The sequence below is a fragment of the Eschrichtius robustus genome, chromosome 17 (assembly GCF_028021215.1).
Source record: "Eschrichtius robustus isolate mEscRob2 chromosome 17, mEscRob2.pri, whole genome shotgun sequence".
NCBI lineage: Eukaryota > Metazoa > Chordata > Mammalia > Artiodactyla > Eschrichtiidae > Eschrichtius > Eschrichtius robustus.
The window spans coordinates 48,869,526-48,896,943 of record NC_090840.1 but is presented as its reverse complement, the minus strand read 5'-3'; the positions used below and the strand labels follow the sequence as shown (position 1 = coordinate 48,896,943).

General features: G+C 36.9%; 1 protein-coding gene and 2 pseudogenes across 1 annotated transcript in view; 2 read left to right on the top strand and 1 right to left on the bottom strand.

The window, feature by feature from the left end:
* The window catches only part of STK3 (serine/threonine kinase 3), a 307,261-nt gene that overhangs the window by 89,222 nt on the left and 190,621 nt on the right, over positions 1 to 27,418 (top strand). The window lies entirely within an intron of this gene.
* LOC137751609 (cell division cycle-associated protein 3 pseudogene) lies at positions 4,748 to 5,634 on the top strand (annotated as a pseudogene).
* On the bottom strand, positions 8,928 to 9,805 carry LOC137751565 (coiled-coil domain-containing protein 127-like; annotated as a pseudogene).

The window sequence follows — 27,418 nt, the reverse complement described above, 5'->3', positions numbered from 1 at the left end:
GTGTACTATTCTGAAATATTTAAAAATCTTCCTGCCACTTAAAGAAAGGTAATTCTTTGAGGAATATAATTGTATCTAGTAGAGTATGTATCATCTTCCTTGTACGTATAAATTCCTCTTGCTAAAGTGAAACAAAAATAGCATGAATTGTTTGTTTGAAAATACTAAAATGAAATATAACAAGGTCAGCATAAAATCAACAACACAAACTCTCATTTCTTTTCTAATTATTAAATATCTTTTGTACTTTTAGTTAGAATGTTTTTAGGGTGATCCTCAAACTAGATGTATTTGAGTTTGAGTTAGTGAGGTTAGCTAAACTATCCAAGACAGCCTAGCTAAGTGCCAGAGCTGGGATTTAACCCAGGACTTAGATTATTACTGTTCTGCTTCCTCCAGTATAAATCTCATTTCTTCCAACCAAATAGTTCCACATATTAAGTTTGACCATGAGGTAGTCTCTCTAGCAGGTAGTAAAGGATTTAAAAAGTAAAACACACTCAGTAGCTTCCCTCATCGCAAATTACATGACACTACTCTTCTACAACCAAGTATACTCCTAAGCCAACATGATTTCTTTAAAAAAAAAAAAAAAGACATGCAAAAAAATATATATCCATGTCTAAGAATTGAAAACTGAGTCAACCATTTTTTTTAATTAAAAAAAATAAAAAAGAATCCAGGACCTCCTTCCTGCCCAATTAATAGTAAAATCAACTTGAGAAATTCTGGAAGACTTGGCTTGGTTAGGGGTGCCAGTTAAGTAATACCCATACACGGCATACTTACACATCTTCCATCTCCCAGTTCCTACTGTATGTGACTGGGTAGACACCTGGCCCATCTTAGTGTGTGCGCATGCCACTGCCTATTGGAAGATCACTCACAAGCATTTAACATGGGGGGTAGAGGACAGGTATCTTCATTTTGTCTGGGAGTGGACAAAGGGATATGGGAGTGTTAATTCACAGAATTAAAATGTCTTGATGGGAATGTCTTGGATGACAACTTCTCTTGTAAAGCTTGATATAGCAGGGTGCAGCCTTTCTCTGTGGTCTGATGTCTCGGTGTCCCTGTTGGGGTGCTGTGCCAGATCCTGGAGACACTGGCCAGGAGTATGCACCAGCCATACTCCTGCCCTGACCTGATGGGGGGCTTCAGCACTTCGCCCTCAGACATCGTATGGCCGGAAATCGCGACTTAGGGGTGAAGCCCACGATCCCCTTTTTCTCCCGCTTTACATAGTTAAATTTTGGCTTGAATGACATGTTCTGTGCTCATGAAGTCTACTTTCTTACTTTTCATTTTATCTTTTTACCCCCTATGGTAATTTCCTAGGGCTGTCATAACAAATTACCGCACATTTGGTGGCTTAAAACAATAGAAATTTATCCTCTTACAGTTCTGGAGGCCAGAAATTTGAAATGAAGGTGTTGACAAGGCAGCACTCCTTCCAGAGGCTCTAAAGGAGACTCCATTTTTTGCCTCTTCCAGCTTTTGGTGGCTGGCTGCCAGAAATCCTTGGCATTCCTTGGATTGTAGCTGCATCACTTCAGTGTCTGCCTGCATCTTCACATTAACCTTCTCCTCTATGTGTCTGTGTATTTTCCTCTTCTGTCTGTCTCAAATTTCCCTCTGCCTTTCTCTCAAAAGGACACTCACTCGTCATTGGATTTAGGGCCCACTTCAATAATCCAGGATGATCTCTTCCTGCAAGGATTTTTTTTTTATTTCAGATGAGGTCCCATTCTAAGGTTCTGGGGATTAGGATGTAGACGTATCTTTTGGGGGCCGCTTTTCAACCCACTATATCCTCTATAATCTGTTCTCTTTTTTCAAATTGTGTATCGTTTAAGATCAGTAATGACTAATTTCAGGACGTATCTCCTTGTCTTTCTTTTCCCAATTTTTTTTTTTTATTGTGGTAAAATACACATAACATAAAATATACCATTTTAACCATTTTTGAGTATACAATTCAGTAGTGGCGTTAAGTACATTCACATCACACTGTCTACTACAGAAGTTTTTATCATCCCAAACTAAAACTCTGTACACATTAAACAATAATTCTTCATTATCCCCTCCCCCCAGCACCTCATAACCACAGTTCTACTTTCTGTCTCTATGAATTTGACTATTCTAAGCATCTCAGATAAGTAGAATCATACAATATTTGTTCTTTTGTGTCTGGCTTCTTTCACTTAGTATAATGTTTTCAAGGTTCATTCATTGTTGTAGCATGTATCAGAATTCATTCCTTTTTTTAAGGTTGAATAATATTCCATTGTATGTATGTACCACATTTTGTTTAACCGTTCATCTGTATGCGAACACTTGGGTTGCTGCCACCTTTTGATTGTTGTGACTAATGCTACTATGAGCATGGATGGACGTTTATCTCTGTGAGAGTCTGCTTCCAATTCTGTGGGTATATACCTAGAGCTGGGATTGCTGGATCATGTGGTAATTTTATGTTTAAGTTTTTGAGGAACCTGCATACTATTTTTTGTAGCATTGTGCTATTTTACATTCCCACCAGCAATGCACAGGGATTCCAGTTTCTCCACATTCTTGCCAATACTCATTTTCTGTCTTTTGATAATAGGCATCCTAATGGAAGTGAAGTGTTATCTCATGGTTTGTTTTTTTTTTTTTTTTTTTTTTTAATAATTAATTCTAGGGCTTTCTTTCTTTCTTTTTTTTTTAAATGCTATTCTTGTCTGCTTACATTCTTTTTTTTTAATGTATGTATGTATGTATGTATGTATGTATGTATGTATGGCTGTGTTGGGTCTTTGTTTATCTCATGGTTTTGATTTCCATTTCCCTAATAACTAGTGATGTTGAGCATCTTTTCATGTACTTATTGTCCATTTGTATATCTTTCTTGGAGAAATGTCTATTCAGGTTATTTGCCCATTTTTAAATTGGGTTGTTTTTGTTGATTGAGTTTCTGGTCTCATTTTAATTGACTTTTCTCTAGTTTTGGTCTGCCTTTCAGCCAACATTTGCTGGCTGAAGTCTCCTAGCCCTTTGACTTTTTACTGCCTCTGCTTATTGTTCTTCCAGCCATCCCCTGTCAGTTTTTGTACCCCAGTTCTAATACTCGGTCTAAGTGCCTTTATAATTCTTCCTTTGTAATCAAACCATTGGGAGGTCTTTTGAGTTAAAATGGATTTCAGACTTGCTAGTCTACAAGTAGAGGATTGCTTATTTGTATTTAATTATTAAATTACTTTGCTTCGTGCAATAGATGTGTGCTGGAGAATTTGTGTAAATATTTAATAGTTGTAAATTGGCATTTAAATTTTGGGGGATATTATTTTTTTAAAATAATTTTTAATGATTCCTTCAGTGATGAGCATAACACTCTTGAAACTTACCTGCCATGTAATTATGTATATTTTTATGACGGGACATATCCATTTTAGCGGTAATACAAAATTTAATCATTAATATTAAAATATTTTTGATTTAGTATTAACGTTAAAATAGGAGAAATGCATATTCTAATGTGGAGGCAAGAAGTCAACCTTTGGACCAGTTGGAGAATATATCTGCTGTCCTACATTGGTTATTTTGTGTTAGAGAAACTCAGTGTCACCTAAATGTGGTTGTTTGATTTTTAAAGACAAGTACCCTTGCATTTTCTTCTTATGTTCTTTTACTTCTGTTTCCCCTTTTCTTTATTTCCTTCTACAAATATTTAGGCACATTTATCATGTCCCAGTCAGACTTTGAGGATGTAGTGGTAAGCAGAGCAAGTATGTTTCCTGTTCTCTTGGAACTTACATTCCAGTGATAACTAGCATTCTAATGATAGACTTATTTAGCTTTCCGTGTGTGTGTGTAGAGGGTGTGCATATATATTCAGTTGTTTAGAATGTAAGACCGTATACTGTAACAACTTTTATTCAATTATAGGTATGTATGTATATTACAAATTATAAAGGATCATACGCCTATATGATTTTTATTATTTTGGCATGACATACATTACTTGTTTTTCTCCTTTGAACTTATCCTCATCTTCACTTTTTCCCCTCTCCCCACTGCTGCCTTTACTTCCTTTGACTGTTCCCTGTTGCCTAACATTGTGTGTACATGAATGCTCACACAATCCCTTTCATACTTTTCTTTCTTTTCATACTGCCTCTCTTCCTCCCTATCTGTTCCCTACATTTTTCTGCCTGATTATTTTAAGTGATACCTTGATTTTACTAACTATACTTTCAGATCAGAAATAGCCAAGGATCCACAGGAGTGGGCAAATTGGATCATTGGAGAATTTCAGTATTACTTCCAGGACATGTGGTTTTTCACTCTATTTGAAAGTTAGAGTTGTTCTGCCCTGTGGTCCTAATACATATGGGAGTACAAGGCATTCCAGCCCCAAAATTGAGGATTAAGGTTTATTACAGTGACAGTTTCAACATATTTCTGTCTAGTCGGAGTTATTATTCTTAAAGAGATGAATAAGCAAGGAAAACAGAATAAACAGATCTCAGCTTCTCTTGGTTGAGTCTGCTGAGGTCACCCCGTGGGTTTCAGAGGGAAGGCAAATTCCCACTGTTAATTTATAATCAAATCTTGCTGTTGGTGTTGCCAAGTCCTCTGTAAACAAGATTAGTTTGGTAACTACTGAGGAAGCAATCATCATTTTCTCACTGACATACTACTTATGTGAATATGAATTGTAGTGTTGGAGACATATTTCCATTAAGTGTTGCTGAGATAAAGAAGTATGCTAGGAGGATTGAGCTGCTTCGTACGCAGAGGTGGAATTGGGGCCCGGCATCCCCTCCTCGCCTGGGCTGGGCCCTGCCCCATCCTGTTTCTCCTGGTTGAGGTGGGCTCAGCCAAGAGCGTCCCCATCATTCCAGCGCAGCCCGCTGCACAACAAGCTTCTGGCTCGAGTTTCAGACCCGCGTTCACCCAGTGCTGGTGTCCTGTGCACTCCCATCCAGGTAGCAAGCTCTCCACAGCCAAACCTGCCAGCAGGGGAGCAGCTGGAGGGTCCTAAGCAGGCCCAGGACTCAGATCCCCATTCTCCTACCCTTGGCATTGCACGGACACCTATGAAGACCAGCGGAAAGCCCCCAAGCCCACTGGTGAAACAGCTGAGTGACGTATTTGAGACTGAAGACCCCAGATTGAGTCTTCCCCCAGAACCTATTCTGCCCCTAGAGACACCTTCATCCTCTCAACTGGACTTGCCTCTGGGCACCCAGTTTTCCCTTGAGGATCCGACTGAGACTCCCTTCCAAGCAGGTGTTTTCCAAGGAGGAAACAGGACATCCCTCAGAGACCCCCTATAGCCAGCCAGGGCTTGGACAAGCCCTTGAGAGACCCCGACACTCCTTGATCTTCAGGTTCTAAGCGCAGCAGACAGAAACCAAACAGCAAGGTGCTAGGGAGATATTCTCTCACCATCCTGCAGGGTGACAACTCCCGGGGACTCTGACACCACGACAGGGGAAGCGGCCTTCTCCCCTGAGTGAAAATGTTAGGGAACTAAAGGAAGGGGCCATTCTGGGAACTGGACGACTTCTGAAAACTGGAGGATGAGCATGGGAGCAAGGCCAGGGCCATGGCAAGGAAAATTGGCACTTCCCTTTGGTAGAGAACTAGGCTGTGCATGGGCCCAGCACCGGACTCACCACCAGGGGTCCAGTGATGTTCTGTGTCCTCTCACCCCTTCTTTCCCTGGGAGACTGGAAAGGCTCATTTTCTTCAACTCCCCCTATACTACCAACTCTGGGACTGAGAGCTTCCTTAGCTTTCTTTGTGTCTTATGTGTTTCTGTATATTGTAGGAAGTGATTTAAAAAAAAAAAAAAAAAAGAATTACGCTAGACTCCCATCTATTTAAGATTTTAATGTGGGATACTGACAAAGGCAGTATTTCTTTGTATATGTGTGGGAGCATTCACAGGAGACAACTTAAATTGGTTTATTAATGATTAAAAGATGATTTAGGTTTCATACTTTAAAATTAATGAATTAATTAATTTTATTATTACACTGTATTTTTTTTATATACAGCAGGTTCTTATTAGTCACCCATTTTATACACATCAGTGAATACATGTCAATCCCAATCGCCCAGTTCATCACACCACCACCACACCCCCCTGCCGCTTTCCCCCCTTGGTGTCCGTACGTTTTTTCTCTACATCTGTGTCTCAATTTCTGCCCTGCAAACTGGTTCATCTGTACCATTTTTCTAGGTTCCACATATGTGCGTTAATATACGATATTTGTTTTTCTCTTTCTGACTTACTTCACTCTGTATGACAGTCTATAGATTCATCCATGTCTCTACAAATGACCCAATTTCGTTCCTTTTTATGGCTGAGTAATATTCCATTGTATATATGTACCACATCTTCTTTATCCATTCATCTGTCGATGGGTATTTAGGTTGCTTCCATGACCTGGCTATTGTAAATAGTGCTGCAGTGAACATTGGGGTGCATGTGTCTTTTTGAATTATGGTTTTCTCTGGGTATATGCCCAGTAGTGGGATTGCTGGATCATATGGTAATTCTATTTTTAGTTTTTTAAGGACCCTCCATACTGTTCTCCATAGTGGCTGTATCAATTTACATTCCCACCAACAGTGCAGAAGGGTCCCCTTTTCTCCACACCCTCTCCAGCATTTGTTGTTTGTAGATTTTCTGACGATGCCCATTCTAACCGGTGTGAGGTGCCTACCTCATTGTAGCTTTGATTTGCATTTCTCTAATAATGAGTGATGTTGAGCAGCTTTTCATGTGCTTCTTGGGCATCTGTATGTCTTCTTTGGAGAAATGTCTATCTAGGTCTTCTGCCCATTTTTGGATTGGGTTGTTTGTTTCTTTAATATTGAGCTGCATGAGCTGTTTATATATTTTGGAGATTAATCCTTTGTCCGTTGATTCGTTTGCAAATATTTTCTCCCATTCTGAGGGTTGTCTTTTTGTCTTGTTTATGGTTTCCTTTGCTGTGCAAAAGCTTTTAAGTTTCGTTGTGTCCCGTTTGTTTATTTTTGTTTTTATTTTCATTACTCTAGGTGGTGGATCAAAAAAGATCTTGCTGTGATTTATGTCAAAGAGTGTTCTTCCCATGTTTTCCCCTAAGAGTTTTATAGTGTTTGGCCTTACCTGTAGGTCTCTAATCCATTTTGAGTTTATTTTTGTGTATGGTGTTAGGGAGTGTTCTAATTTCATTCTTTTGCATGTAGCTGTCCAGTTTTCCCAGCACCACTTATTGAAGAGACTGTCTTTTCTCCATTGTGTATCCTTGCCTCCTTTGTCATAGATTAGGTAACCACAGGTGGGTGGTTTTATCTCTGGGCTTCCTATCTTGTTCCATTGATCTATATTTCTGTTTTTGTGCCAGTACCATATTGTCTTGATCACTGTAGCTTTGTAGTATAGTCTGAAGTCAGGGAGTCTGATTCCTCCAGCTCCGTTATTTTCCCTCAAGACCGCTTTGGCTATTCGGGGTCTTTTGTGTCTCCATACAGATTTTAAGATTTTTGGTTCTAGTTCCATAAAAAAGGCCATTGGTCATTTGATAGGGATTGCATTGAATCTGTAGATTGCTTTGGGTAGTATAGTCATTTTCACAATATTGATTCTTCCAATCCAAGAACACGGTATAACTCTCCATCTGTTGGTATCATCTTTAATTTCTTTCATCAGTGTCTTATAGTTTTCTGCATACAGGTCTTTTGTCTCCCTCGGTAGGTTTATTCCCAGGTATTGTATTCCTTTTGTTGCAGTGGTAAATGGGAGTGTTTCCATAATTTCTCTTTCAGATTTTTCATCATTAGTGTATAGAAATGCAAGAGATTTCTGTGCATTAATTTTGTATCCTGCAACTTTACCAAATTCATTGATTAGCTTTAGTAGTTTTCTCGAGGCACCTTTAGGATTCTCTATGTATAGTATCATGTCATCTGCAAACAGTGACAGTTTTACTTCTTCTTTTCTAATTTATATTCCTTTTATTTCTTTTTCTTCTCTTATTGGCTAGGACTTCCAAAACTATGTTGAATAATAGTGGTGAGAGTGGACATCCTTGTCTTGTTCCTGATCTCAGAGGAAATGCTTTCAGTTTTTCACCATTGAGAATGGTGTTTGCTGTGGGTTTGACATATATGGCCTTTATTATGTTGAGGTAGCTTCCCTCTGTGCCCACTTTCTGGAGAGTTTTTATCATAAATGGGTGTTGAATTTTATCAAAAGCTTTTTCTGCCTCTATTGAGATGATCGTATGGTTTTTATTCTTCAATTTGTTAATGTGGTATATCACATTGATTCCTTTGTGTATTTTGAAGAATCCTTGCATCCCTGGGATAAATCCTACTTGATCATGGTGTATCATCCTTTTAGTGTGTTGTTGGATTCTGTTTGCTAACATTTTTTTTTTTTTTTTTTTTTTTGCTTTTAAATTGAGGTGTTTTAATTATATGTCATTGCTCATAAACACACACAAGGGTATCAACTGGAAAGAAGAAACACTTTTTCCCCTTTGGTGGGAAAGAGCTTCAAAGCACCACAAAACCTTGACAGTATCACTACCTTCCTTTCTCATCTATTAGGCAGTCCTATCCACTACCTGACAACTTATAACTGTAATTTTAGGAGAGAGAAAAATAATTTGAGGGGAAAAAAGAATTTAGGGAGTGATAAAAACAGACAAAAAAATGACTTACAGTAAGGATGAATATTATATTTCACATTCTTAGAAGCAGTTTTTCCCTAAAGCTATGAGGTTATACTGTTCCGCTTAATAAAATATTGACAGCTTAAAAAATGCTCCTGAGAAACTGCGTCCTTAGCCGCTGAGGGGGGACAGAGAGCTCAGAGGGTGGCGGGAGTAGAAGGCCACTGCTGAAAGGTGGCTGTGTGCACGTGTGGCCACAACACAGGGAGCGCTGGCAGAAGGAAAGCATCGGGTAACCCAGAACACACACCGGTCTGACGCTGAGCCATTCACTCCTGTCTTACTGTTCCAGTATGGCTCTCTCCACGTTCTTAAACTTCTTCAGTTCGACCATTAGTTCCCAATATCTGAGATACAGCCACATAAGCCTCCCATTGTGGCGCTTGTTGGTATTCCAGACGTCACCACAGTACGTGTCGTGCTTGAATATGTCAGGCCAGCCGCCATCTCTAGGTCAGCAGCAACTGGGTCAGTGGACGCTCGGACCAGCAAGCTCTTCTCGATCTCCAGCTGCTTGTGGCGAGGGAGAACCAGACTGCAGTAGATGCTCTGTCTTTCTGTGAGAGCGTCCTCGAACTCTCTCAGCAGAAGCCTGGCTCTCCGTTGGCCAGTCCTCCTCCTTGTCCAGGCAGCTCAGGTATGCACTCCGCAAGGGCTGCCCCTTCTCCTGCAGGACCCGAGCCCGCTCCTGTTCCAGAAGCTTCTTCTCTTCTACCATCTTGCACTGCTGAGAGATGAGGGCTTCTCCGTAGCTAGTCATTCTGTTTTGTTCCTTTTCAAGTTCCAGGGACAACTGTGCCACAGCCCGCCGACTTTCTGAGATCGTGGCATGGTACTTGGCTTCGCGGTCCCGCTGGAAGGCAGCTCTTCTCTGATGGTATGCTTCCCTCTCTTTTTCTATTTCTTTTCGGGACTCCCTAGACCAAATCCAACGAAAAGCAGCCAATCCCAGCATTGGAACCAACAGGGCATAATTCCATCTGCTTCCATCACCCCCATCAGCCCTGGAACTGGGCCGGATATTCCAATTTGGGGGGTCATTTAAGTTATTCATGGAGATACATCTCCGGCCGGGAAGTCGCGGCCCCTGTGCCCCTGTTTGCTAACATTTTGTTGAGGAATTTTGCATCTATATTCATCAGTGATATTGGTCTGTAATTTTCTTTTTTTGTCGTATCTTTGTCTGGTTTTGGTATCAGGGTGATGGTGGCCTCATGGAATGAGTTTGGGAGTGTTCCTTCCTCTGCAATTTTTTGGAAGAGTTTGAGAAGGATGGGTGTTAGCTCTTCTCTAAATGTTTGATAGAATTCACCTGTGAAGCCATCTGGTCCTGGACTTTTGTCTGTTGGAAGATGTTCAATCACAGTTTCAATTTCATTACTTGTGATTGGTCTGTTCATATTTTCTATTTCTTCCTGGTTCAGTCTTGGAAGGTTATACCTTTCTAAGAATTTGTCCATTTCTTCCAGGTTGTCCATTTTATTGGCATAGAGTTGCTTGTAGTAGTCTCTTAGGATGCTTTGTGTTTCTGCAGTGTCTGTTGTAACTTCTCCTTTTTCATTTCTCATTTTATTGATTTAAGTCCTCTCCCTCTTTTTCCTGATGAGTCTGGCTAATGGTTTATCAATTTTGTTTATCTTCTCAAAGAACAGCTTTTAGTTTTATTGATCCTTGCTATTGTTTTCTTTGTTTCTATTTCATTTATTTCTGCTCTGATCTTTATGATTTCTTTCCTTCTGCTAACTTTGGGTTTTGTTTGTTCTTGTTTCTCTAGTTCCTTTAGGTGTAAGGTTAGATTGTTTACTTGAGATTTTTCTTGTTTCTTGAGGTAGGCTTGTATAGCTATAAACTTCCCTCTTAGAACTGCTTTTGCTGCATCCCACAGGTTTTGGATCGTCGTGTTTTCATTGTCATCTGTCTCCAGGTGTTTTTTGATTTCTTCTTTGATTTCTTCAGTAGTCTCTTGATTATTTAGTATTTTTTAACCTCCATGTGTTTGTGTTTTTTACGTTTTTTGCTCGTAATGGATTTCTAATCTCACCGCATTGTGGTCAGAAAAGATGCTTGATATGATTTCAATTTTCTTAAATTTACTGAGGCTTGATTTGTGACCCAAGCTGTGATCTGTCCTGGAGAATGTTCCGTATGCGCTTGAGAAGAAAGTGTAATCTGCTGGTTTTGGGTGGAATGTCCTATAAATATCAATTAAATCTATCTGGTCTATTGTGTCATTTAAAGCTTGTGTTTCCTTATTGATTTTCTGTTTGGATGATCTGTCCATTGGTGTAAGTGAGGTGTTAAAGTCCCCCACTATTACTATGTTACTGTCGAGTTCCTCTTTTATAGCTGTTAGCAGTTGCCTTATGTATTGAGGTGCTTCTATGTTGGGTGCATATATATTTATAATTGTTATATCTTCTTCTTGGATGGATCCCTTGATCATTATGTAGTGTCCTTCCTTGTGTCTTGTAATAGCCTTTATTTTAAAGTCTATTTTATCTGATATGAGTATTGCTACTCCAGCTTTCTTTTGATTTCCATTTGCATGGAATATCTTTTTCCATCCCTTCACTTTCAGGCGGTATGTGTCCCTAGGTCTGAGGTGGGTCTCTTGTAGACAGCATATATATGGGTCTTGTTTCTGTATCCACTCAGCGAGCCTGTGTCTTTTGGTTGGAGCATTTAATCCATTCACGTTTAAGGTAATTATCGATATGTATGTTCCTATGACCATTTTCTTAATTGTTTTGGGTTTGTTTTTGTAGGTCCTTTTCTTCTCTTGTGTTTCCCACTTAGAGAAGTTCCTTTAGCGTTTGTTGTAGAGCTGGTTTGGTGGTGCTGAATTCTCTTAGCTTTTGCTTGTCTGTAAAGCTTTTGATTTCTCCATCGAATCTGAATGAGATCCTTGCCGGGTAGAGTAATCTTGGTTGTAGGTTCTTCCCTTTCATCACTTTAAGTATATCATGCTACTCCCTTCTGGCTTGTAGAGATTCTGCTGAGAAATCAGCTGTTAACCTTATGGGAGTTCCCTTGTATGTTATTTGTTATTTTTCCCTTGCTGCTTTCAATAATTTTTCTTTGTCTTTATTTTTTGCCAATTTGATTACTGTGTGTCTCGGCATGTTTCTCCTTGGGTTTATCCTGTATGGGACTCTCTGCACTTCCTGGCCTTGGGTGGCTATTTCCTTTCCCGTGTTAGGGAAGTTTTCGACTATAATCTCTTCAGATATTTTCTCGGGTCCTTTCTCTCTCTCTTCTCCTTCTGGGACCCCTATAATGCGAATGTTGTTGCGTTTAACATTGTCCCAGAGGTCTCTTAGGCTGTCTTCATTTCTTTTCATTCTTTTTTCTTTATTCTGTTCTGCAGCAGTGAATTCTACCATTCTGTCTTCCAGGTCACTTATCCGTTCTTCTGCCTCAGTTATTCTGCTGTTGGTTCCTTCTAGTGTATTTTTCATTTCAGTTATTGTATTGTTCATCTCAGTTTGTTTGTTTTTTAATTATTCTAGATTTTTGTTAAACATTTCTTGCATCTTCTCGATCTTTGCCTCCATTCTTTTTCCGACGTCCTGGATCATCTTCATTATCATTATTCTGAATTTTTTTTCTGGGAGGTTGCCTGTCTCCACTTCATTTAGTTGTTTTTCTGGGGTTTTATCTTGTTCCTTCACCTGGTATATAGCCCTCTGCCTTTTCATCTTGTCTATATTTCTGTGAATGTGGCTCTTGTTCCACAGGCTGCAGGATTGTAGTTCTTCTTGCTTGCACTCCATTTCATACTGTTTTGACTGTGATCCATAGTATGAAATATATTTCACATTGTGACCTATTATGCACATGTGTGCATGCAAGTGTGTGCACACAATTGAGACAAAATATACGTAAAACAGTGCTTATCTATGCATGTTCATAATGGTTCACATGTGAAATATATTTCATACTATGAATCACTGTTTGTGATCCACTCTGATTTCTATTCTATCACAGTCTTCTCTTCTTCTACTGTATTTCATCTTTTCATTAAAAAACAAAAAAGATAAGTGGTCCAAATCCATTTAGTTGATTTCGTGACCAAGTATTGGTTTGTAACTTGCATCTGAAGAGCAAGAATCACTGTACCTTTGGAAATCTGATTTCTTCCAATGCCGTAATGCTTTCCTTGTTGCCACATTATAGTGGTGTGACCTGGCATTTGAGACTTGTGAGTCCTGAGTCAATTCTGTTATCTGTCAGTTAGTTATAGTGGACTCTCAATTAATTGTCCAGTTCACTGGATTGTTGTGAAGATCATATAAGACAATGTAAGTGAGCAATACATGTAAAATAGTAAATGCTTTAGAAATATTAGGTAGCATTATTAAGTTTTCAAGTCTCAAATTGAGTTAGTAAAATAGTTCAAGTTCTTGCAGAGAGTAGCTTTTTTTTTTTTAACTTTTTATCTTATATTGGAGTATAGCTGATTAACAGTGTTGTGATAGTTTCAGGTGCACAGCAAAGCGGCTCAGCCATAGATATACATGTATCCATTCTTCCCCAGACTCCCCTCCCATCCAGGCTGCCACATAACATTGAGCAGAGTTCCCTGTGTTACACAGTAGGTCCTTGTTGGTTATCCCTTTTAAATATAGCAGTGTGTACATGTCAGTCCACGTAGGGAGCTTTTGGCTATGGAAAGGATCAGGCAGTTGCTTCATCATCACCTTATTTTGTTTTGGGTTATTGAGTAGGTTTGGCGGTATTGGGACCTTATGCAGTACCCAAGGGAGCTTATTGCCAGCTGTGGGAGGTTGCTGAAAGCTTTAAAGCCCTTACTTATGGCTGCTGAGATGACTTCTGCAGCCTTTACTGGAAACAGTATGGAAATAATGAGCCCATGAGGACACAGAGACATGTAGACTCTCTTTTCTAACTTCAGGTCAGACTGTGATATACAGATGTTTTCTGCTTCATTTTCACTGTATACTTGCTCAGTAATGGAAACGGTGATTCACAAGAGAGTAGAATGAGTTTTTTCTGGAGCAGAGAATTCAGAGTCATTGGACCCCCAAAATTTCATTTAAGTATTGGTTTGTGTGCAGGTGTGCATTTTGTTGGTGAGAGAGTTCACAATTTTCATCAATGAAAATAAGAGTTTCTTGACCCCCAAAATTGAGAACTATGGCTCTCAGTAATAATATTGGTGACCCTCAAGAGAGTTTCTTATTATATTGTATATTTAGGGTATGGTTTTGTTTAATATTTACTTTATTACAACATGCCACTGTTTTGTGTTTTAATCTGGAACCGGTAACTATATGTGCATATGGCATCTATGATTTCCCCCCAAGCCCCCAATACTCTTTTACTTCTGGAGAGGTTAGTTTTAGGTATGTCTAATTACTGTCTGAATTTCCTCATTCCACTGATTTAGAAAAATATTTTTTTTCTCTGAATTCTCACCTTTTCTCTGTCTTTCTTCTGGCTTTTATTTTTTTTTAACTTACTATGTATTATAGTAATGATTATGTTGTCTTATTTCCTCTATTAGATCTAAGTTTTAAATACACGTGTGTTTCATTTTTGTGTGTCTAATTGAACCTAGTGGAGTGACTTACATAAGAGCATCCAATAAATGTTTTTGTTGAATATGTGCTCAATTACCTTTCTTATCTCAAAGACACTTTGTGGTGGTAATATTGAAATCTAGCAAGCTCAGATTCTTCTTTCATACAGTAATAATGTTGTACTTGTAGGTTAGAATAAGAGTGAAATAAACTGAAAAATGAAAGTAAATGCTAATTAAATCCAAATTGAAAGCCCTATCCTTGCTCATGGCTTGACTTTCAAACTTTTACTAAGTGCAGTTTATTTATTTAAAATTTCAATTTTATTTATTTTTAATTTATTTTTTATACAGCAGGTTCTTATTAGTTATCTATTTCATACATATTAGTGTATACATGTCAATCCCAATTTCCCAATCCATCCCCCACCCCCACCCCACTTTCCCCCCTTGGTGTCCATACATTTGTTCTCTACATCTGTGTCTGTATAAAATATCAGTTTTAAATTGATTTAATTCATATATATATATATATATTTATTTATTTATTATTTTATTTATTTATTATTTTTTGGGCTGTACTTTAGATCCTGGAGATCAGAAAGACTTAATGTTGGCCTCTGGACAATAGCTTTGGTTTGCTAACAGGGATATAATCATTAACCCTGTTGAGGGTCTTAAAAGCAATTGTATAGACTTACTACATTGATCATAGTAAGTTTTGTTGTATTTTGTTTTTAAACCAGTTGTAGAAACTGTTTGGGCTAACATTTATTTTAGAAGACATAAATATCTAGGTGTGTTTGTGTTAGGAGGTTGGGCGGTATCTGAGGGCAGGTGTTGGCTCTGTAATTTCAAGTGTACAACACTTAATTCCTGACGTTTTTGGAGGAAATGCTGTCTGTAGCAAACTTGACTTTTGAAATCATGACTGATCAGACATATTTTTAAAAATGAAGATAGTTAGACACTTGTAAGTCAGACACATCTGACTTAAACAAAAACTATGTATTTTAGTTAAATTCTTGCAGAGTAGAATTTTCAGCTGTCCTAGAGGACTATATTAATTACAGATTATTTGTTTATCTTAACTTGGTTTTCAGTATAACTTTTACATAAATAGAATCATCTTCATTACATCTGGGATCATTTAAATAGCATAATTACATGTAGTTGTGCTATGTAATGAAAGGTAAGGGATAAATGATCAGAGGTGACTTTATAAGCATTGCAGTAAGTGACTTATAAACTGAAGGTCACCATTTTAATTGGAAGGTTTGTGGATCTCTTAAATTCTGTAATCAAATGAGTGATATCAAAGGAAGAAGTAATTTAACATAACAATTGTGGCTTACACTGAACATATGTTCCTGTTAATAAGTTGCATTATAGTCTTTAAGGACTTGTATGTAGTTAGTACATTTTGGTTCATTTGATACCCACAGTTTTTCTTAATTTTTATTAGTGAGTTGTTACAGTGGTTAACAAGAAATACACAGATTTAAGTTGCAATAGTTTTCCCAGGGTTATATGATCTAACTTCACAAGCTTCTTGGACATATGTAGATGCTTTTCTATTTTGCTTTAGTTATGACATACAATTGATATAGGCAAGCATGAAAGCTTGGGCAAATTTTCATTGCTTTTTCTGGATCTTGCTCAGGTTCTGTGGTATTTATGTAAAGCACAATTTTGTTACTTGGGAATGCATGTTGAAATTATCATGTGCGCTATTTTGCTGTAGGCCTGTTGGCACTGCCACAAAGGTAATACACTGCCAGTAGGCCATTTCCTTGTCGGCTGCATTTACAATTTAATAGAAATATTACATGACTTTTTAAACAAGTGTTTTGGCAGGGAGGAAATGGCAGATTCCTTACAAACAAGCATAGCTTCCTTTCCTTAACCACACTCCAGCTACTCAAGAAATTGTACTTGGTTTCAAGTTTGGGGGTTTGAGGGTAGAATGGGAAGTCAGGTTGAAACAGGAATGACATTGATATTTATTGATACTATAAAATAGTTATGTATTTTTTTTTTTTAACTTAATTAATTTATTTTTGGCTGTGTTGGGTCTTCATTTCTGTGCACGGGCTTTCTCTAGTTGTGGCAAGTGGGGGCCACTCTTCATCGCGGAGCGCGGGCCTCTCACTATCGTGGCCTCTCTTGTTGCGGAGCACAGGCTCCAGACACGCAGGCTCAGCAGTTGTGGCTCACGGGCCTAGTTGCTCCGCGGCATATGGGATCTTCCCAAAGCAGGGCTCGAACCCGTGTCCCCTGCATTGGCAGGCAGACTCTCAACCACTGCGCCACCAGGGAAGCCCTAGTTATGTATTTTTAACTGCTGGATTTTATTACTATATAGTTTCAGTGAGTGACAACCAATATATTTCTGAATTAGGGCTGAGGTTATTTTTATGCAGTTCACCTGGCTGGGACTATCTGGTTTTGATTGGTTGAAAAGGTCAGGACTACCAGATAGGCTCTAAGATGTTAGTTTACTTTTTGTAAGTTTTTTTTTTTTATAGTTTTGGCTTTGCTGTATATATTGGTCTTCATGACATTTGCCTAAGCACTACTTCTTTCATATCAACAATGATTTTATCTTGAAGATGAATCACTTTGGAGGGTAGAGAATATGGAAAGAAAACTTGGTAGACTTGTTAGCACTGACATACAACATAATGGATTCCTAGCACATCTTTTGGTCAGTTTGTTTTAGTTCTCTATTGTGTGTTTCGAATTTGAAAGGTCACGTTTACACTTTTTTTTTTTTTCTTGAATGTTATTCCATCCTATCCCATTCTTATTTTATTTAGTTCTTTGAATCTTAAATCATTTGTAGTTTTGGATAAAATGCTGACCTCTTTAATTCTGAAGTATTTTATACTTTTGGGAACTCTACAGAAAAAAAGATGCACTTTACTTTCAGCCTTGACTTTGGCCACATTTTACTTTCTAGTGTAGATTCCGGCTTTTTCTTCTGTACAGAAAGAGAACAGTTTATAGTTAGGTCTTTCCCCTTTTCTTTTCTTATTGCTTCTGACTTCTTAGCCAGCTTACCTGGCAGCTGTAGTAAGTTATGCTGCTGTGGTGTGGTAGAGACTGGCATTGGGTGTGTTCTTATAGCCATCACGGCATTGGCGTTTGTTATTTTCCATGTTTCAGTTTGTTGGTAATGGACATATGGACGTCATATGTTCCACAGAGTACTGTACGAAGCCAATTTGAACTGTTTCCATTTGCCTCCAGTCCAATCATGATATTTATTTTTCCATGGCACTTACCCAGATTATCCATACCTCCTGCTTAGCTTGTGTCACTGCCACCATGGACTGTATTTCTTCTGATTGCCTCCAGTTTTTCACAGTATCTAATTGCCTATTCCGCCTTAGCTTTCTTTGCACAGCATTGATTGATGTTTATAAAATATCCCAAGATCTTTTAGATAACAGATACTCAGGTGCAGAGAAGTATGATATTCAGCTTGTTTTTTGTTTATATATAAGGAAAGTTTTATATCCAGCCTCATAGAGTGGAATTGAATATTCTAGTGGAAAACTTAGAAGAGTAACTGTGTGGTTTTAGCCAATATTGCTTACTTTTTAGTATCAACAATAACAGCAATGTGATCTCCCAGAGAACCTTTGATATAACAAATCAGGTCATAATTTTATTGCTGAATTTTGAAGAGAAGATCCTGGATGCTTCTTTCTAGGCTTGAGAAAATGTGGCTACGTTATTGTTTACCATAGCTGTTCTTCACCTCTTAGCCCTCTGTAAAGTCAATTTTAGATACTGATTTTCAGAATATGAATAAATGAGTTGCAGTCATTTCATGACATGAGGTGAGTCAACTATTACCGTGACCTAGAAGCTTTGGCTTTACAAAGGAATGCATTTATTCATTCATTTAGCAGATATTTACTGAGCACCTACTATGTGCTAGGGACTGTTCTAGGTGCTGAGGATGCAGCAGCAGCAAAAAAAAAAAAAAGATGAAATATTCTCTTTATTGCGTTTGTATTCTAATGAGGGAGAGATAATAAAGAAGAGAAGTGAATACAACATCTAGTATGTTAGTAATAAGTCCTGCAGTAGAAAAAATCAAGCAGGGAAGTGAGATAGGAAATTTCAGCGATGGAGTGGAGTGGTTGATGTACAGTACTGGATTGCTAGTGAAGGCCTCACTGAGGAGATGACACTTGAATAAAAACTTAAAGGAAATGAAGATATCTGTGTACGGAATATACCAGGTAGAGGCAACTAACTGCAAGTTCAGTGGTCCTGAAGTGGGAGTGTGCCTGCTAACTCCGGGTACGGATCATAGAGACTTGAAGGTTATAGTAAATACTTAGGCTTTTATTCTGAATAGGTGAGAAGTCACTGAGGATTTCTGAGTAGAGGAGTGACATGAGAATGAATAGCCTGGAGAGTTACAAGGGTGAAATCACATCAACTAGTTTAGGAGACTTGTATGAACCACGAAAGAGATGATTGGATGAGGATGGTAAAAGCAGTGAAGATAGTGAGAAGTAGTTGGTTTCTGGTATATTTTGAAAAGTAGATTAACAGGGTTTGTTGATGGATCAGGTGCATGAGAACACTGAAAATGCTTTAAAGCCATTCTGTACAACTTTGTGAGATGATCTTTTTTCCACTCTGTCAAAATATAAGGCAGAAAATTGAATGGAATGTAGAGTTTATTCTTCCAGGAAGCCCAACTACAAATGTAATGCATGTTTATTGTAGAAAGGAAGGAAGGAGGAAAGAAAGAAAGCAAAATATAAACAAGAAAATAAAAAATCACTTGCACTTGTTCTGCCTAGAGATTCGCAGTTAGCATTTTGATATATGGTATCCATGTTTGCTTTGCATGTATATCGCGACCATGAGAACATACTGTTTTTTAACCAGAATTGGAATCATGAGATTGTGTTGTTTTGTAATTTTCGTTTTTCATTTAGCACTGTATCTTGGGAGCTTCCCCATATTCTTTAAGTGTTTTGAACCCTAAAATGTTTAGAAAATTGCTTAAATGAAATAATTTTATATATTCTACTTCTATGATAAAGCTTTAAAATGAGTAGTGTCCTTTTTTAAGGCAAAAGGAAACAACTTAAAGAAGCCATTGCTTATAGGGGTAAGGGGAAAAAGGGTTATTATGGGATTATGTGAAATCGTGTGTGAAGCTTGTGAAAGCATTATAGAATTCAAAGAATCTTTCATTCAATAAAAAAAAATTTTTACAAAGAGGAGTCATTGCTAGTCAACAATCCTAAAGTGTGTAAAAATGTCTTGGTTTTAGTATTTAATAGTAATAGATTATTATCCACTAATTATCATAAATTATACTTTTAAAGACTATAAATATTCTGACAACTTTTAAATTAAGGTATAACATCAATTCTGTATGGATTTCATTTTTATTTCTATGAAATTTTTTAAACTCTCTTTTAGAGGAAATTATTTTTGAGCCTTAAGAAACTGATATTTACATTGCAACTTATACATCCTATCTTTAACTTTGTATCAAGTAAGTAGTCTTAACCAGCTGAATGATTGCATCAAGCCTAAATAATTAACCATATCAGAAAACATGCAATTAATAATGAGCAGATTGTTAGATACTTCCTTCTAGCGGTACAGTCATTTAAAAAAGAAAACATTCTAAATGTTTTTTTCATTTAAAATGTATTTTACCTGCCAAAAACTACAAATGTGGTTTTCTTAACCTTGAACACTGGTATATATGCATGTGCAGTAGGGAAGCATTCCTCTTTTGCCAGCTACTTAGCTTTTGACGTAAGTGTAGTTGTTCTCCAACTACCTGAGTCCTTCTAGTATCCCTTGTGCCGATGGTATTCTGCATTTATAAAATATTTTGCAGAATTTCAAGAAGAAAACTTCTGAGAAGGAAAAAATGATGAAGGACAGAATAACAGTACCCGTATTTGGGGGTTTGGAGGAGGGAGGTAAAAGAGAAGCTAGAGAGTAAGAGAAGAATTAGGAGAACATGGTGTTTCAGGCAAGGGAGAGAAGAGTTTTAAGAAGGAGGTGGCTGATGACTTTTTATCACTGTTTGTCATTTTGGCCTTTAGATTGGGTAGTATGAAGAGATTATCAGATTGGAGGTCATGGTTCACTTTCAGGAGTGTAAATTAATTGAGTGGTAGGGCAGAAGCCGATTCCTGAGGGATCAAGGAATGAAGGGGGAAGTAGGGGAGTAGAAAGCAGCACCAGTAGAATCTAGTTTAGGTATTTGGCAACCAAGAAGAGGAGAGAAGTTCGGGAGATAGTTTAAAGGCATCAGGGTTGAGGAAAGATTTTAATAGGATGAAGGGACTTAATCTGATTTTAGAATGAGATGAAGGACTCAGGGAGAGGATTAAAGATATAAGGAGTGGGGCCAAAGATGACAAACAGTAACACAAGGCCCTGGTCAAAGAGGAAGGGAATGTGATTGAGGGTGAAGGTGCGGTCATTAGCCTTGGGGAAAATGGATTTAAAGTATATTCTGTTTATAACACGCTCATGCTTTGATCATCAAGTGCTGTATTTTAAGATCCCATCGCTTACTGCTGCAGTAGCAATATAAAGCATTCTGTATGGTTGCCAGGCTTAGTCAGGGCCAGTAGGTTGAAGGGCAGTAATACTTCTGCTAGGCAGTGCTTGGTTTAGGAGCGCTGGTTAGCTGTAGTGGTGGTTCAGTTGCTTACAATGTATTCAGAAACCTCTTAGCCAACTATATTCTGACCTGCTCTAAAAATAATCAGTTAAGAGTGAAACTACTGAAAGACTTCACCCAACTTTTTAAAAAACAATTGTTGGAAAATATGCATAACATAAAATTTACCATTTTAACCATTTTTAAGTGCACAGGTCAATGACACATATAGTAGTTACTGAAAAAATGTGCATATAAGTGGACCTGTGCAGTTCAAGCCCACGTGTTGTTCAAAGGTCAGCTGTACCTTTACGTTGTACAACCATCACCGCCATCCATTTCCAGAACTTTAAAGATTTTTCCTTTTTCTTTTTATTGTGGTAAAATATGTACAACATAAATTTACCATTTTAACCACTTTTAAGTGGCATTAAATACATTCACATGGTTCTGCAGCCATCACTACTATCCACCCCTAGAACTTTTTCAACATCCCAAACTGAAACTCTGTACTCGTTAAACAGTAGCTGTCCATTACTCCCTCTCCCCAGTCCTAAGTAACCACCATTCTTTTTGTTTCTATAAATTTGACTATTCTAAGCACTTTGTATAAGTGGAATCATGTAATATTGTCCTTTTAAAGTGTCTGACTTCTTTTACTTAGCATATCTTCAAGGTTCATCCATGTTGTAGCATGCGTCAAAATATCATTCTTTTTTAAGCCTGAATAGTATTCCATTGTGTGTATGTGCAACATTTTGTTGATCTATTCTGAATAGTATTCCATTGTGTGTATATGCAACATTTTGTTTATCTATTCATCCACTGATGGACACTTGGGTTTGTTTCCACTTTTTGGTTATTGTATATAATGCCACCATGAACCTGGAACAGGGATGTACAAATATCTGAGTTCTTGCTTTTAATTGCTAGATCATATGGTGAATAATTCAGTGTTTAATTTTAATAAAACCATACTGTTTGCCACAGCTAACCCAGCTCTCTAGATGTTAGACGTACAGATCAGAGGGCATACAGAATGCATAATATTTTTATTCAGTGGAACTGAGATGTGGGAGAAGTACATCTCTGTTTAGTGTGAATCACATTTAAATAATTTCAGGAAATTATTAAAGGTCTTCAGAGGAAAAGATAACGTTTAAAAAATCTTTATAGTTGTAAAGTTTTTTCTCATATCATATGTAGTGTAACGCTATTAACAATGTAGATGCGTGATATAGAAAGTAGAATGCTTGGGCTTCCCTGGTGGCGCAGTGGTTGAGAGTCTGCCTGCTAGTGCAGGGGACGCGGGTTCGAGCCCTGGTCTGGGAAGATCCCACATGCCGCGGAGCGACTGAGCCCGTGAGCCACAACTACTGAGCTTGCGCGTCTGGAGCCTGTGCTCCGCAACAAGAGAGGCCTCGATAGTGAGAGGCCCGCGCACCGTGATGAAGAGTGGCCCCCACTTGCCGCAACTAGAGAGAGCCCTAGCACAGAAACGAAGACCCAACATAGCAATCAATCAATCAATCAATTAATCAATAAAATAAATCTTTAAAAAAAATAAAAATAAAAATAAAAAAAAAAAAAGAAAGTAGAATGCTTTATTTCCCACAAACTTGTATTTTTATTCATAAAGCAATAATGTGTATTTTTCTTCCATTGTTAAATATTTGGCTGTTTTAAAAAGCTTAACCTAAATTTTGCTTTTGATCTAGTAAAGGTTACATGCTTCATGCCCCAATTCTTTGACTTGATGTCAACATATAATATTTCAAAGTTTATTTCAATAATTTAATTTCATATTAAAATTATTAATGACAGTTTCCTTTTGTTGTTAAATGTATATTTGAAATATAGTTATCATTCTCAACAGGAACCTTTTGTAACACATTTAATGGAAATTTATAAGACAAACATTAGGCATGACAAAGAAAACAAAAAGCCTTCTAATAGTAAAACAAGTATGTGAGACAAAGAAATGGAAAATATGAACTATTCTCTTGCCTTCGGAGCATTTCATGGTTTTTCTTTTGAGATATTAGTAGAAAGTGCCTCCTAGTTTCTTCTAGTAGCCTTTTATTTGAGGTGAAGCATTTTCAGACTTGATCTTTTGGCCACTATAATTGATGGTTTGGGAGCTGACTGTGATCTCTTCATTTATTGACATATTTTCCCTAAGCTATAGGATAAAGGCTTCAGGTTTAGAATATGGAATACTTTTTTTTTTGCCTTAAAACAGGAATATGAATTAGTGATCTCTGATAGCCATAAATATAGCCTTATGATTTTATGTTCTTTCTTATTTGCTTTCCCTGGGCTGATCCAGTTCTTGATTCCCATTTTGTCTTCCATCGTGAAGAATTTTTCTGATTCATTGCAAATTGAACCTTCCATTGAGTTTGTAAATATATGTGTAAATCTTTTAGTGGTATTTTACATATTACATTATTTTAACATCTGAGTATAACAATATAATAGTTACAATTTGTGGGGTTAAATTTACAAAATAGTTCTTTGGTTGCCATTTTGTGTGTATTTTCTTAATAATTTAGCTACTTTTTTTTGTTTTTCCAGGTAGTTAAACACATAAATGCTGTATGTCAAAATTACGCTTATAACTTGGATAACATGGAACAGTAAATATACAAAGTAATTTTTTAGTTGCTATTTTTCATGTGTATTTTTTGTATGAATATCTTTTTTGGAGAAAAAGAGTTCCTGGTAGATGAATTACATAATCTCATGATGAATTTAAAAGAAATAAATTATAAAATGAATACTTAAAAGTAAACATAAAACTCTAAGCTTTTGTGTATTATTAAAATTTTTGGAATATAGCATATTATCCTGTGTATTTACTAGTTTTTGTGGTATGGATAATAATTTATATAGCTAACATTTATTGAACCTTTTCTACATGCTTACCATTGTTCTGAATATTTTTTGAAGGAGTCAATAAATAGTTTATTACTTCTTTCTTTTTTAGTTTAATTTAAATTTATTGAGCAGGAATTCATGTAACATAAAATTCGCTATTCTAAAGTGAACAATTCAGCAGCATTTAGTACCTTCACAGTGGTGTGTAAATACCACCTCTACCTAGCTCTAAAGTACTTCCATCACTCCAAAGTAAAACTCAGTACTCATTAATCATTTTATCCTCATTCCCTCCAGACCCTGGCAACCACTAGTCTGTATTCTGTCTCTGTGGACTTACCTATTCTGGACATTTCATACAAAGAATCATGCAATATGTGGTCTTCGGTGTCTTGCTTCTTTCACTTGGCATAATGTTTTTTATCCACGTTGTAGCATATACCAGTACTTTATTTCTTTTTCTGGTTATGTTTTACAAGTTTTGCTTGTACTAATATTTAATCCTCAAACAGTTCTGTGAAGTAGGTGTTATTGCTATTATCTACAGTTTATAGATGATAAAAGTAAGGTATAGAGACTAAGTAACTAATAATTGGAAGAACCAGGATTAGAACCTAGGCAGTGGACTCCAGATCCTGGTCTGTTAACCCAGATGTAAGATAGTGTTGTGTTCATCCTTGTATGAAGTAGATCCTAAGTATATACTGAACCAGATTGAAAAGGGGATCCCATGATAATTGGAAAAATTTAAGTGGTATAGCTGAATGTTTGGGCAATGAGAAAGCTTAGAGGCCACACATAAAGTATGTAAGACCAAGCATTAATTATCTTTTTGATACTTTGGTATTTTTGGAGCTAAATACCACCCAAAGTCAATAGGGTATATAAATATATTTTTAAAGAAACACAGCAAAGTGTGGTAGCTGCTTCTTGGAGCTCTAAAGCATTTGATAGCAATTATATGGCTTCTCTTTATGTAAAATTTAAGCCTGCATCAGAGTTCTTCAAGAGTGTCCCCCTTCCCTGCAGTAGTAATAGCTTGATGATCAGAATGTGCCAGAATTTGGCAGTTTCCCAGAATTCTGTTCACTAACCTTATTACCACCTAACTTTCTACTTTGTTTGAGAAAAGTTAAGTCATCTTAAATAACTCTTTACTCTTAAATTATATTGTTTGGCTAATAGAGAAAGCATCCTTCTTCTTTTCTGAAGCAATTGCTTTGAGACTTTTGGGGGAATAAGGATTTCTTTTATACGGCTTTACTCTTAGCTGAACTTTGAGTACAACAGAACAAAACAAAACACAAAACTCTTTTTCTTTTCTGAATCTGCTAGAGCCAGTGGAAGAGATAGTGGTGATGTCCTGGTAATTAGCTTGATGACATGTAGATGAGAGAGTTTATGTAAAACATATTTTTGAGCCATAGTTTCATTATAGTGTCAAATAATTGATACTGTAGAAAATGTCTCCCCCAAGACAGTAAAAAATTTATATCTATATATCAACACTTATCTCAGAGAAGTTTATCAATGGGTCCTTAAGCATTTTGTTTTACATAATACAAAAGATAATTTTAGTTGCTGCTATCTTTATATGTATACAAATAACCACATTGTTAATTTCTTTTTCATATAGATGATTTATTGAATTTATGGCATTTACATTGGCATGTAGTTATAATTAACTGTGTCTTTACTTTGCTCCTAGCGGAAAGTGGTCTTTTTGCCTCAGATGGGTTTAGACAGTAGTTCTAGGTGCAAAGCCTCCATGTAAGGAATTAACCCTTCTATTCATACAGGCTGTCTTCTAATTTCCTAGGTAATGTTTCTGAAAGTTAAACAGTTGACAGATTCTCATCCCGGAGAACTGTATTATACATTCTCTAATTTCATTTGCCTTGTCAATAATATATTTCTAGCATCCTGTTCATGTTCTTTAATATTGACTGTTTCTTTCATGTTAAACACAGTGTTGACCAGCTTAGATTGAGTGAGCTTCTAATTGAGGCTAAGGGTTTCACATTAAATATAATGATTTCTATTTGCCTCTTGATCGTTACTTCTTATCATGAGTCAGTACTTTCTTTTTTCCCTTTTCTATTCATTTTTTATACAGTGCAGTAAGTACTGATTTTCATATATTTGTCAACAGGAAACCCTTGAAAAAGTTTGACAAGTTATTTATAACTACAGTTATCTTCTAAAGATATAGATGGAAGAGCTTATGGTTGAAGGATGCTGCGAGCTTGAGCCTTCTCTGAACATCTCTCCATTGCACCAGTGAGTTATTTCTTCTCTCATGTGGAAGGCATCCTGAATCTTTCCTGCCTTCAGATGCTTTTGAAGAGCTAGGCCATAAATAGAACAGTGTAGGAGAAAGGAGGTAAGTGAAGGAGTGGGAGGAGCAGGAGGTTCATTTGACTCATGTGTTGTAAGGAGTTGGTACTGTGTTGCCTTCAGTTGTGCAATATGTTGCTTGATGCCGTTGTAGGCTCTATATTCCCTTACTTATTCATTGATTCCCTGGCTGTCTGTGTGAAGTACCCTAAGAAGACATGATAGAAGGTGTCTTTTGTTCTAAAATTTCCACTTTCAATGTTTGGAAGATTGCTGCTTATTAGTAAAACAGAAGTATTTGAGATGAATCTGTTTCCCCTGCCTTCTTATTCTTTGAAAAGATGTAACAAAGGATGTTAGGATGTACAAAGGACAAGTCTTCCTGCATTTGAACCTACCAAATATACACATATCTGAAACTTAGCTAAGGGTATTTTGTGGTTTTGACATTATGGTCATTTGGTGTTAAAGGAGTCTTTCCTGGGTCACAGAACTTTAGGGTACTTTTATGATTGGGTTGCTATAACAAATGTATCCTGGTTCTAGCAGGAAGAGTTACTTCTAACTCTTCTGGGAAAGCAATTCAGAGTTAGAAATTTAGGCCAATGCATTTGTTGTGCTTTTATGAGATAGTGGAGAATGTAAGAAAAATATTAAGATTTCTAAAATGTGAAGAATAAAATTTAAGTATTCTTAGGTAATGCATTGCTTAAGAGATAAATAGCCATTAATGAACTGAGGGTAATTTGTTTATAGTTAGTTTTTTTGTTAATGGGCTCTTTGATTTGGAATATGATGTAAAATACTGTATAGATAATCAAATATCCAAGTCTTTTGATTTTAAGTCTGTTTATATGAATCATAAGAAAAGATTAATTTGGCACGTGTAATCAAGTAGCAGAAGCAGTTTGAAAGCTGGATACAATTGAAATATAATTGGAATTAAATAGAAAACATTTATTTCATATTTCTAGATGAGGTTTTAATTAAAGTAAAATTGATTCATCTTTTTTTGACATTTCTCTGAGAAGGAAATTTGAAACATACTTCAGTTGATGGTTGGCTTTCTCTGACTTTGATTAATCACTTTCAAAGTAAGCAGTAGACCAGTACAGTAATTTCATAATTATACACAAGTGAGATTATTTGAAACTTTAACATAACTGTAAAGGAAGTTTTACATTGATCAACTTCATATAATACTGTGTATTTTTCTTTTATGATTCAAATACTTACAAGTGCTAATCTGAAAAAAAGATTCTGTTATTTTTGCAA